General features: G+C 42.3%; 1 pseudogene; it reads right to left on the bottom strand.

Annotated features, from left to right (window-relative positions):
- Window positions 1-3669: 3669 nt before the first annotated feature.
- Window positions 3670-12680, bottom strand: LOC118575130 (annotated as a pseudogene).
- Between the last annotated feature and the right edge of the window lie 586 nt (window positions 12681-13266).

Genomic DNA, 13266 nt, shown 5'->3' with positions numbered 1-13266 from the left:
AAGACTCACGTGTGAGAACACCTGTATGGTGTCCTCATACTGCTTCCACATTCATGGGTTATCACAGAAAAATTCAAGTCCCTGCTGTGAGATACTTCCTATGCATCTTTAGTCAGGGAGGCCCAAGGATTCTAAAACAATACAGGCTAGTACTATTTCTCTTGGTTACATACCAGAAGTAGACAGTAAGACCCTACTGTTGAAGACACCACTTTTGGGCATAGCACATGGAGAAGTCAGCTGAAACTGACTGGCAAACTTCCTCCATGCTGCCTAGCTTTCTTTGTGCACGGTGGTGCTATGCATAGTGCTGGGAGAAAATAGGCATCAGTGTTCCAATTAACTGTGGATTCTACATACTTTACTGCTGACCTGCTGCAGATGATATGCCCACAGATACAATATCATAGCACTATTGCTATGATAGTATAACCAGGCACATTCTGGTTGGATATTTGGCCTCTTCCTAGGATGTAATTCATGTGGGTGCTATAAGTCTGGAGCTAAGCCCACACAATGGGGCATAAAAGCCCTTGGAGAAACATGCTACTCTCATTTTTCTAAATGGACATGTTGTCAAACTGCCTCCCAAATATTTATGTATATGTCCAAAGATTAGTGCTGCTTTCCCATTGGTCAGAGAAGCTTCTTGGCATGGGGAGTGGTTAATACATTGAATCAGTTACTTGTCAATGAGGAGCAATTCATACTTCTTTGGGGGAAGGAGGAGTCACTTTTCTTTAGGCTTTCAGAAAATGGGAAGTTGCACATGACTCAATAGAACCACACAAGCATGCTCATGCAAGAAACCCTGATTAAACTCAGTGGGGTGTTTAAAATAGAAAATGAGGCAGGCAACTTGGCTTCATACAAGGCCCTTGACACCAAGCCTGACAAGTTTAGAATAGGGGTTTCAGATGGGGTTGGAGGAGCATAGCTGAGGGAGGTGAGGACTAAGTATGATCAAGATCAATTGTAGACATACAGGACAATGTCAAATAATTAAAATTTAAAATTTAAAACCACAGCAATGAAATGTTTAATCCCAACACTTGGGAAGCAAAGAAGGTGAATTTTTGTAAGTTCCAGGTCAGCCTGAACTGTAAAGTGAATTTCAGACTAGACATTGCTTCATAGTAAGATCCCAACACAATAAATAAGAAAGACAGATAAAGGAAAAAGGACATAAAGGACAAATAAGCAACTAGGACTAGGTTGCCCACTAGTACCTGCTAATCCTGTTGGCTGGCAATCACACCGCTCACTTAACATGGTTATGTGACCCCTGATCAGTCAGATGATTCAAGAGCTTGACACAAACCTTAACTTTAATTATAGAACTAAATAGCATTTTTAAGAAACTACAAATCTGTTTCAAAATACACTTATATAAATAAAATACAAGTTTCTGTGAAATGTATGGACAATTTCTAGACAGGGCCAACGTGAACAGAGGCTGTGTGCCTCGGGCACAGCTCATGGTGAGCTGCTTTTGCCAGTCTGTCACTGGCAGTGAATTTGTCCCATCATCCCTTGTGCAGGACACCATTCTTGTTAGAGGACTAAAGCAAGCACAAACATCAGTGGTGAGTTCATCACAAATAAGGAACTTTACAAACTTCAAAACAAGCCTTTTAGGCAAGCGAGTAGACTTCTCTCTTGGCCAGACATCCTTTAGAGTTGTATTGTGTTGTGTTTGCTGGCCAGCATGGTCAGTCAGGTGGATGGTTATCAGGACAATGTCGTTATCAGACTGGGTCATCTATGAGGCGGCGAGGAGGGGTACCTCATGCTGCTTTACAAAACAACTATGACACAGTCCACAGAGCTGCACTCATCTTCTCTTGCCTTTCTAGGCTTGTGAGGTGGTCCACATTGTTCCAGAGGTCCTTATTCCATATGAGATGCCCTGGAGTTTCTAAATTACTCATCATCAAAAGCCAAAAGATCAATGAATAAAAAGTTTAAGCCTCACATGTGATGCCCAAAGGTTCTTCTTGTAGCCCAATAGAGAATCCTCATCAATAGAATATTCTCTTTTAAACTCTGACATCTTTTCCCAGTTTCCATAGTGTTGGGGTGCCAGACTGTAGTGCAACATCTCACCCAGGGAGACACTATGCAGTCTGCATCAGGAACTCCAATTTCTATGTGAAATTGTACATTGGTGGTAAGCCCCATCAGGGCATACAGCCACTCAAAAAGCAACAAGGCTCATCTGAGTCAGAAATTTCTCTTTAAATAATGTCACTTTCAGTTATTGCCAAGTTCTGTGCCTTATCTCTTCAAATAGTCATTTGTCTGTCAAAGAAGGCTTCAAGCAAAGTGAGACATGTAGGTTGATGTCTGGGATCAATTGAGACCTTCATTCTTCTTCAGCTGGTTAGTGAGTATTGGCATTACAACCTGTCCTCTAGGCTCCCTGAGGCAGGTGAGGCAAGCCAGAAAGTGGGTGCACTGCACCCTTACACCCATATTGGTTCCTGGCCAGAAAATATCTAAAACTAATAGCAAGTAAACTATACAATAAAATCAATTTCCAGTCATTATGAATGACTAGTATGCTATTCTAATTCATTAATAGAGCACATATCAGTGTCTTCCTCTGGGCTCTGTGAATGAACACAGTGTGCCATTCATACACACCAGTGAACATACGTGACAAAGATGTAACATACATGAAACAGATGTAACAGGTATTCCCATGATGGCCATAACTTCTAATAGGTGTGTAATCACAGAATCAGCCTTTTCAGAACTCATAGGAGTTGCCCACTGAAATCCTTCAAACCTTTGCTATTTACACACAAGGTAATGATGAGATTGATCAGTTACTAATAGGTAATGTGCTAGAAGCCTCAGAATTTCATAAGAAACACCATGTAAATAGCAAAGGTTTGAAGAAGGATTTCTCCATTACTTGGCAACAAGCTAAGGATATTGTGAAAAAATGTCCTACTTGTTCCTTCTATAACCAAACTCCATTACCTGCAGGGAGCAATCCAAAAGGTATACAAAAAAATAAACTTTGGCAGATGGATGTGTTTCATTTTGCAGAATTTGGAAGATTAAAGTATGTACACCATACCATTGACACCTATTCAGGATTTTAGTGGGCAACTCCTATGAGTTCTGAAAAGGCTGATTCTGTGATTACACACCTATTACAAGTTATGGCCATCATGGGAATACCTGTACAAATCAAGACAGATAATGCCCCACGTTGGGCGCCAGATATTGGTGAAATTATTAAGGCCACTCCACGTAGTTAAAAGGGAGGTTTATTTTGTGGGGTAACTTACAAATGAAGGGGTAGGTTACAGGGTCTGGCAAAGGTATAGGGCACTCCGGCGGTGTTCTCTGGAGAACTCTGCTCGGTCTACCTCCAGCGTCCAGCGTCCAGCGTCCTGGAACCAAGAGAGCCACCTCCTCCTGCTCCTTGGTCTTCTGCTCCCTCCTCTGCCCTGCCTTGTGGGCGTGATCATTACTGAAGCCTCAATGGGGGTTGGAACTTCCAGGCCAATGCTGGGATGGCTATCCACTACAATATACAACATAAGTTGAACACATATACATATATACATACACCACCCTACATTCACTCACATATACACAAAACACACACACACACACACACACTCCCACTGATGTAGGTGTGTGTGATTTAACTCATCGTAAATCAATGACAGTCACCCAGCTGTTTTGTATGGTGACATGACTGCAGTCCTGCAATTAGAGAAAAGGAAATGTGGTTAAGGCATGGAAAAACTCTTGTTTTGAAACAGCTTATACCTTTTATATTATACAAAAAGAGAGCTTCATGTGACCCAGGCTAGAACACATAACCTAGGTATGACAGAGGGATCCTGAAATTACCTTCCTGCCACTAGCTCCAAAGTGCTGGAGTACAGGCAAACACCACTATGGCAGATTTCAGTAGTGCTGGGAAATGAGTCCAGGGTCTAGTGATTGAAATAGGAGCACTCTCCCAACTGAGCCAAATCCCTGGCAATAAACCTCCCATTTGAGAAGCTCACTGAAGTTACATAGTACTCATCCTAGCACTGAAATCCTGAGATCAATAAAAGCAATGTCAAAAGATCTGGCACCCAACATTCCTATTAATTTCTCCATATCGTCTAAGTCAGTGTCTCCTGAGTATCTTTGCATCTATTTTCCAGAGTCACTTGTGAAACATTCCTTTATTAAAAGGGACCAGGAAGTTCAAAGCAGTGTTGGAATCATGATGTCAATCAGATGGTAAAGGTGACTTAATAGTCTTCGAGGAGATACACTTGGCATACAAAGTCAAGGATTTATCAATCTGAAAGCCTGGCTATGCAGCCTCAGCCTGCCTCAAACTTGTGATCTCCTGCTGCAGATGCCCGAGTGCTGGTACTACAGGTGTGCTTCACCATGGTCAGGTTTGGAAAAGGTCTTGCCAATTGGGAACTTGAGAACTGGTGTTTTAGAATTTTTTTAATTGTGCAGTATCTTTCAACATTCTAGCACCTAATCACTTTGTATCTCAAGATAGAACTATGTATTTTTTAACAGATCTTTTAGAAAGATCTTCCCCACATTCAACTGAAAACCGTTGTTTGATCCATGAGACTAGAAAATGGAGACTGGAATATGGCCCAGTGTTTAGCAACACCCACTGCTCTTGTGTGGAAGTAATCAGTGAGCAATGGCTTGAGTCCAGATCTAGGGCATCTGCCAACTTCTTCTAGCCACACAGGCTCTAAACTCATGTGTAAATCCAAATAGAAAGAGAATTAAAGTCAAAATGATCTACTTTTAAAGTAGTACACAATGAAGTTAAAGAAATAAAAATTATGAAATATATATATTTAAAGAAAGCTGGCGTTTCATTAGGTCTTATTTTACTGTTAGGATCAGGAGTATGATGCAAACTATATACAAATACACACACACATTTATTATGATACATAGCAAACACACACAGAGTTCTTCCAGTGGAATTAACACTCTGATCACAGGATCTTAGCCTTCCTTCACTCTCTGAGGCTGCATCCCTCACTCCTATATTTTTATAGGACTGTGTTCTGGTCCTTTCACTGTGCTGCTGCATTTCTTCTTAATCCAAGTAAATGAAAAAGTCCAAGCTAATGTGAAGTAAAGTGCCAGAATCTCATTGATCTGAGGCCCTGAGGCCCTGAGACCCTGAGGCCTGATCATACTAAGTGTGTTGTTATCACATATACAAAATGGGAGGAAAAAAAAAACAGGTGAGCACAAAACTTCAGAATGAAATATGCTTAATTTATCTACCTTACATGGCTTTTTCCTTGGCATTCTCATCACCCATTGAAACTTAGTAACTGACATTGCTGAAGAACAAATTAATAAGTAGCGAGTCTTGAATAAGCTAATGCATTCCATACTTTGTGGGTTATATATTTCCCCTGTGTTACTGGGGAAGGAATCCAGGGCATCAAGCATACTGAGGACACACACTGCCCCTAAGCCCACCCTAGTCCCTCTTCCTTTATCCTCTCAACAGCCTGTAAAGTAAGTAGTATTATTATCCCCAGGTATAAGGAAAAAGGGCCCAGATGGTCAGCACCCTCAAAGACAGTAAATGACCAGGTTGCAAATAGAGAAACAGATTTCCACTGTCCATTGCTTCCTAGATACATGGTTATTATGAATTTCTAGGAAGGCTAGTGATGAGGCTGATCTTCCATGAAGATCAAAAGGATGTTCAACCCTATCAGCTCTAGGTCCTGGCTGGGAATATGGCTTTGATTTCTTGTACACAGATACATACACAGAAGAGAGCTGAGTCCTGCTTATGGGAATGGAATCCTCTCCAGGGGCACATAGATACTTCTTTTAATCCATAAGATGTCAGTGTAAAAATGCCAACTCTGAAATGAGAAAAAGTAAAATCAGTCAAGCAGATATCCCCCCAAGTCTCCTTCCTCTCTCTCCTCTCCATCTTTCTCTCCTCTTGTCCCCTTCTTTCCCTTTCTTTTCTTCCTCTTCCTCCTCTCCTTTCTATAACCTCTCTCCTTTTTCTTTCACCTCCCTACCCTTCTTCCCTCCTCTCCTCCTGTCTCTCCTCTTCTCTGCACAGCTTTTCCTCCCTCATAGACCATGTGGAACTCCTCTTCCCATTCCTAGTCATCACTGTAATTGTCCTGTTAGACCTTGTCTTCTTTGTTAGAGTCCTAATTGCCCTTCCTCCTCCTCTCTTTATTCTCCTCCTCCTCTTCTTTTTGTCTTCCTCCTCCTTCCCCCACTTCTTCTTACCCCTGATTGTGTACTGCCCTCTCTGGCTGTTTCACCCTCTTTCGATCTCTTTCTTGACCTAACATTGACCTAATGATGCAAAGGAACTCAACAGTAGAAATGAGAAGGAAGAAGAATATAACAAAATGTTAGGTCTGTTAGGACAATCATTGTGAGGAACAAGTTGGAGGTGTGCTGAAACCAGGGTCCAACAGCCACTGTGAGACAATATCCAGGGTACAAAACTTTATTACAAAAGAAAGCAGGATGATCCATTGCTTTCCAAACATTAGTTCTGCTGAGGAACTCAGGTTAACATGACATTGGGAATGATAAGAGGTGACACTCATATGTGGTGTCCAGTGTGGAATTTCTTCAACCTCTGGTTCTTGAAATCACTGCTTGAGGATGGAACCCACCAATGTTGTCAGCACATCTTTTAAGAGCAGCTGGTGTTAATTAGAATGTGCACCTTAAAGGGAGGCTTTCATTGCAATCACTTAAGACACTCTGGATATTACTTCATTTTACAGTGTTCTGAGCCATGTAGCATTTTGTGCTTGTACCTTCCAGACACAAGTCCTACATACTCACTGTTTGTATTTGGGTGCACACACCACTGCAATGGATTCCGGCAGCATCTTCTGGTAACAAAAATGAGTGTGTAAATCCACACTCGACAAGAAGGCTGTCTGGGTTGGATGGGTCTGAAAAAACAAAAGAAGCCAATAATTCCCAGTGAGGGCCATGGCTCACCAAGAGAGGCAGTTCTAAGGAGCTTCAACAACACGTTCCCACCATGATTCCTAAAATAGTCCCTGGAAAACACTCTGGTCTGCTAGGTCGAAAAGGAAGAAGCAATTATCTCTTTTGTCTTCCTAATCCATAAAGGTCCATGTAAACTGAAGCTCTCCAAATTATTTCTAAGCTGGCCCCTCACTGAGGACAAGATCCCTTTATTCATCCATGCCTAGTCATACAAGCTGTCTAAAGAGGAACCATTCCACGTTTTGTCCTTAAGCATCTAGCTTACCTCTGCTTCCCTCTTGCCAAGAGCAGACTCTGATTCCATCTTCACCCAGAGTTCCCATGACTTCAAACATCAGTTCAACAGTCACTCTGGGTCTTCAACTCCATGCCTTCAATCCTGCCTCTGAGACCTACCTTATGTGATTTCTCCTTATGTGAAGAGGAAACCCTTCTGCCCTTCCAGTGTGGTACTGTAAACACTGCTGTCACATTATCTTATCCCTCTTTCCTTCTTTTCCCTCCCATCTTTCACTTGCTCACCAGGTGTAAACACACATCAGACAGCTGCATGCCAGAGTGGAGAGGAACCTTGCAGATCTTAAGCCAAGAAAGCCAGATGTAAAAGTCATGTATCTATCCATTGTATTTCAAGACATAAGCAGATATGAAGTACTTATAGCATGGAGGGAGGCATACTTAGGAGATTAACTCTATAGAGACCAAAGTAGAGATGGTTAGAGCAAGAGGGGATCAATCTCAGAGGAAGGAATTTGGAAAGCTGGACCAGGCTCTCAGCAAATTTCTGTTTCCTCAAGGAGTCATTAAACTATAGTGTTCAGATATGTACACTACAAGTAAGCTATATTTTAAAATATCAAGCACTTGTAAAACTAAAAAATGTCAAAGAAAAAACTAAAATGAAGGAAACAAAAAAATAACTAGAAAAAACTGTAATGAAACCATTTCCCAATTTTTGTACATATCAGTACTCTGTTAACCCAAATTTGCAAAGAGCAGCCTCATCTCTCTCCCTTTGCCCTAGAATATTGGCCTAGATAGATGTGATCCTCAATATGACAGTCCTGACTAGCTCCACAAAATAGTGTAAACTCATCAGATGACATTGTTTTCAAGCCTTGCAATTTCTTCATTTTACCTTCTGAGTCTGGCTTTGATCACATCATTGTTCGGCCCAAACCATCCAAAGTGTTCTCCCTTTACTCAAAAGCAAATCTGTTCTTTCTGCCCCTACCCGACAATGGAGAGCATGGCTCTGAAGGGTCATGTCAACACATATCCGCCATCCTTTTCTAATATCAACCACATATCCCAATGGACAAGACTGCTCTCTGATGCAGGACTCCTTCCCCATGGAACTCTCCTTGGGCTTCTTTGTAGGTCATTATAAGTCCCTCAAATGGGACTCCTCTTTTCACTAAGCCCACAATGCCCTGTATTTTCTCCTGAAGAATAGAATGCCTCATCAAAACTGGTGCTCATTTTCTGGGTGATCTCCAGGCACTAAGGGCCAAATTGCCATCTGCCATGGTCTATTATTGTTAGGCAATCAGTAAGAATTTATGCAACTGAAGCATGAAGATACAGGAGACTGCTTCCTACATTAGCACTTCTCAACCCGTGAGTACAAAAGCACTTGTGATCTCACAAAACCTAGAAATAACCAACTGATTCTGGCTTATACCTGTCCCATTTCAAGAAAAAATGCATGTTCTGTGAGTTTGAAGCCATGAAAATGCAGGAATCATTCAGAAGAACTCTCTAGGGAAGGAACTATATTTCCTTCAAGATCACCACAAGCCTGCACAGCATGGCCAACTACTTGAAAGTCTTGCATGAAGGTGGTCTTTTAGTGTGTACAAAGCAAATACTTCTCCACAAAGACAAAATGCAATCATTGACTTAGTTAAAATGCATCCAGTCATATAGCTTTTAGGAACATGGTCTCTATACTATATTCTCATACATCTGAGGAATGCTACCATTATTCATCTATTCACAAGGTACTGGAACTTTGAAGAATTACTTTGAGTAAGAGATAAAATTAGAAGTGCTGGAAATACACCAGGAAATGTGCCTTTGACTCAAGGCTGGAACACTAGTGACTGCATGTGCTCAGAGACAGGTGATGTGGAATGGATTGATTCTGTGCAGAGAAAGAAATAGGCAGTGTGCTTAGAAAAGGAGCCCACCACAGGGGAGTCAGTTTGCTTACATGAATCCAACCTAAGGTGAGAAGCCCCAGCTCCTCTTGAAGAAAAAGTATTTCCTCTTCATGCTCGGCATGACAGTTAATCTGGCTCTCCTGTTTGCAATGGTATTATTAGATGCGTAATGTGATATTCCTCCTTTACCTGCCAAGAGAAAACAGCTTGTTACAATTCCCTGGCACTGTCAATCCCACTCTCATAAAACAAGTAAATGAAACTCCCACTCCAGTGACTGACTCTCATCTTTCTCTCTCACCTCAGTGCTTCTCCACTTTAACTGCTCCAGTGCTTTACTGGGTACTGTATAAAGGTACAGAGGTTAAGATGAACCTGACATGTCCCTCCTATCACTTCCTGGGACTAGGGTCTTCCCTGCAGCAGCCAATAGGTCTGATTGAGGGTCTTGAAGTGTTATATTCCAAGGCTTACCACAGAGTAGGTGGTCAGACCAGGCTACAAAAGGAATTGAGTCATCCTCCTTTTAGAATTAGTCAATATGCCTGTCTCCATGTCTTATACCTCACATTCTGCCTGCCAGCCTGCCTGATTTTACTTCCGTGTCTCACTCTGTATGTGAGCCAGGTTTGAACTTGCAAGAAGCCTCCAGCCTCAGTTTGCCAATGACTGGGGTTGCAGGCATTAGCCACCACTAGAGTAAAAATTTCTAACTATAGATTTGAAGCAAATTGTTCAATTTCAAGGGACTCTGAAAAGCAACCAATTGCAAAATCATCAAATTCAAGGTGGCCAGGCCTTGTCATCCATGGTTCCATCTGTGGAGTGATATGTATGGACACAGCCACTGGATATGGTTTTCTGGGAGTCATGGGAAACCAAGGAGGAAGAAACAGTCTGAGATCAAGGAGTTTTCATATCTTTACCAGTATCCCGCATAGGACTCCACATGTTTCTATTCCTTTTTGGGTATTGTTCTTTGCAGAATGCAGGAACTGATCCCACAAATCCTGTGGAAGGACCACAGGGCGGAGGCCTTTGGAGTTTGGAACTGCAATGGAAAAGAGAAAGAAGTCTGAGGATACAGGGCCTCCTGTCCCTGAGCAGAACTCAATCTGGCAGCCTGGAGGAAAAACACAAAGTCATTGGTATTCTTGCCAGCAGCCCCCTCCCTATGATGGAACCACAAAAGAGGAAGGGAGTTTCTTTTCCAAGCTCTGGCCACAACTGAGTGTTAGCTGTGAGCATGGCCTTTACTGTCAGCTTGAGCGGATGGAACAATGTATTTCTGGGTATGCCCATGAGTTGGTTGTAAAGAAATTTCTATGTGGGTTCACAGACTCAGTGGGCAAAGGGCCCTCTCAACTCTGGTGGGTAACATGAAGACTAAACAGGACAAACAGGCAGAGAAAATGTAAACTTCTGCTGAGTCCCTCCTGGGACAGACATGTCTTCTTTATCTATGGTTCAGATCTCCAAGTCTGCTGGCCAATGGACTCTCAGTCTGGACTTAGTTTCCCTGGGTCCTCATGGGCCTTGAGCCTGAGTCTCATGAAAGTGACTTCCATGGTCTGTGCCTTTCAGACTTGGACTGAGCCAAACTACAAGTATTCCAGAACTTCCAATTGAAGAAACACTGTTGTGAGCATACTCAGTCATGGAGACCATTTTCCCCAAGATCTGTGAGGCCAAAATAAACCCCACCAGATTTCAAGAGGTTGCAGTTGCATGAAAGTATACACAGAGATTTTCTCAAGGTCATTCCATCACAGAATGTCCCTAATAGGGCATGTTGTAGGGATGGAGGAAACCCTTGAGACCCTGGAACTACAGGGTCACCCATGGGCACATACCACCTAGAGATGTTGCAGCCTCAAATTCAAATGTGAGTGAAGATGGTACACTTAGCCCAGCAAGGTCCCAAGGATAGATGGCTTGATGTAGCTGGGACCAGTCATCCCTTTCCTGTTTATTCTCTAGTCCAAGAGGAACTGAGCGGCTTCTTTATTATATAACACAGATGTGTGGTTTGCTGAGTGCCCAGGCTCAGGGCTTGCAAAGGCTGACTCTCACTTGCATCTGGAAATGTGTGGATTGCTGACTGCATGGGCTCAAGGCTGGCAAAGGCCAAGTCTCTCACCTGTGCCTAACTGATACAGAGCACTGCAATTTGGCTTGCAGCTCCTCCTCATTCAAGAAGAGATTTTGACTCTTGCAAGGCAAGACAAGAATCAACCAATACTTTAGAAACATCTGAAAAGTCAGCTTTGGTGATGCACACTTGGAATTTCAGCATTTGCTTGCTGAGGTGGCAGGATCTCAAGTCAGGCCTATTTAGGTTTTAAGGTAAATTATAAAAATGAAAATTAAAAAATAAAAATCAAACAAATTAGCTATTTGAAAACATTTTTCTGCAATATTTGTGAATTTTCCATTTAAAATCCTTTATGTATGAACTGCAAGTGTGTTTATACATGTCCATGATCTGTATTTGTTTTGCAGAATGTGCAGGTTGATGTGTGAGCAAGGATGCACAAGTGCTTCAGCACATCTGCAGATGTGAACTGACTGCCTGGGTATTGATCTTCCTTGGACTTTTGATCCAACAGAATCTCTTCTGTGCTTCTGTGTCTGCCCAAATAGCTGTGCTGTGAGAAACCAGGTCTTCTCCTGTCTACCTGTCCCATCTCACCTGAAAAGGTCCTTGAATGTAGAGGTGGCCAACCATACCCCATTGTCATGTGCTTTCTGGAGATTCCATCTCAGGTTCGGACACTGTTACTGCTAGAGCTTAACCCAGAGAATCATCATCTCTCTGGCTGTACCTTAGGATTTCCTGTGAGAGTCTACCAAACGCTGAAAACATAATCTCATGCACCCCAAATTATGTTGCCTTCACATCTCTCCATTATGTCCTAAGAGACATAAAATAACCATGCACAGCACATGCCTTATGATGGGAAATAATTTAGTATTTTCTTATTGTGATTCTTCAAATCTCTACAGAGCTGAGAAAAGATGAGGATCTGAATTCAAACAAGTTTTGAGGAAACTTGTCTGACTTAAACTAAGTTAAAGGTTATTTTTATAAGACAGTCAGATGGCAGGAAGGAACGAGACAACATTCATAACATGAGGTTCTGTTACCACAACAAAGTGGAATTATGGAAGCAAACAGCTGAGGACATGGACAAGGGGAAGGAACATTCTCTGTGTTGCTCAGTGCCTAGACCTCAGACACCTGTGCACTAGCACCGCCTTACTTTACTGGAGAGCTCCAGTCTTACTTTTGTGTGGCTGACCCATATGCAATGGGAAACACTTATACACAAGTCATTTCCAAGTCAAGGACCTGTGGTGACTCACCTGGGCTTTCAACAATTTTTGTCTCCCAACAATGAGCATATGATGAAGTGCTGGGTGTTATCTCGTCAGTGGATTCCTGTGGGCCCCACACCACTTTTTTCATAGGTGTACTACCTCCTGATTGTTCTTCAGCATTTGTTATTGCTGCTGTCAGGTTGGGGCCCACCTTTCCACCACGCGCAAATCTATTCAGAAGGGTGCTCAATTTAGGAAAGTTTGGGGACTTTTGTCTGATATTTTTGATGCTCCCTGAATGCTTTGGTTTTTTCTTTTCCTCTTCTTTTTTCTTCTACAGAAAGAAAAACAGATTTAGGCTACGTCTTCAAATCCCAGAAGAAAAGGCCTTACCAGCAAAAAGATTTTCAAAGTACAGGTCTGTTTAGGTCTGACATTTCAGCATTGGGGCCATGGAGCAGCAGGTCTATGGAGGACAGTCACCACCACCTTAGTCAGTTCCTACATAGCCATCTTCAGTAACAAGAAGTCTCAATATTCTCAGTGCCCAACTGCACTGTGTGTGTGTGTGTGTGTGTGTGTGTGTGTGTGTGTGTGTGTGTGTGTGTGTTGGCTTGTCTGGATAAAGTGCATGTGTGTTCAAGTGAGTGTGGAGCTTTTGCATTGGATCATAGACTCACTGAAACAGCAACACAACACAGTGCCAGGACACAGGCTCACCAGGTGAAAGATAATTTTCCTCCTCCATGCTCAC

The sequence above is a fragment of the Onychomys torridus genome, unplaced genomic scaffold, assembly GCF_903995425.1.
Source record: "Onychomys torridus unplaced genomic scaffold, mOncTor1.1, whole genome shotgun sequence".
Classification (NCBI taxonomy): domain Eukaryota; kingdom Metazoa; phylum Chordata; class Mammalia; order Rodentia; family Cricetidae; genus Onychomys; species Onychomys torridus.
The sequence above is the reverse complement of the archived record's forward strand: the minus strand, read 5'-3'. Positions and strand labels throughout refer to the sequence as shown.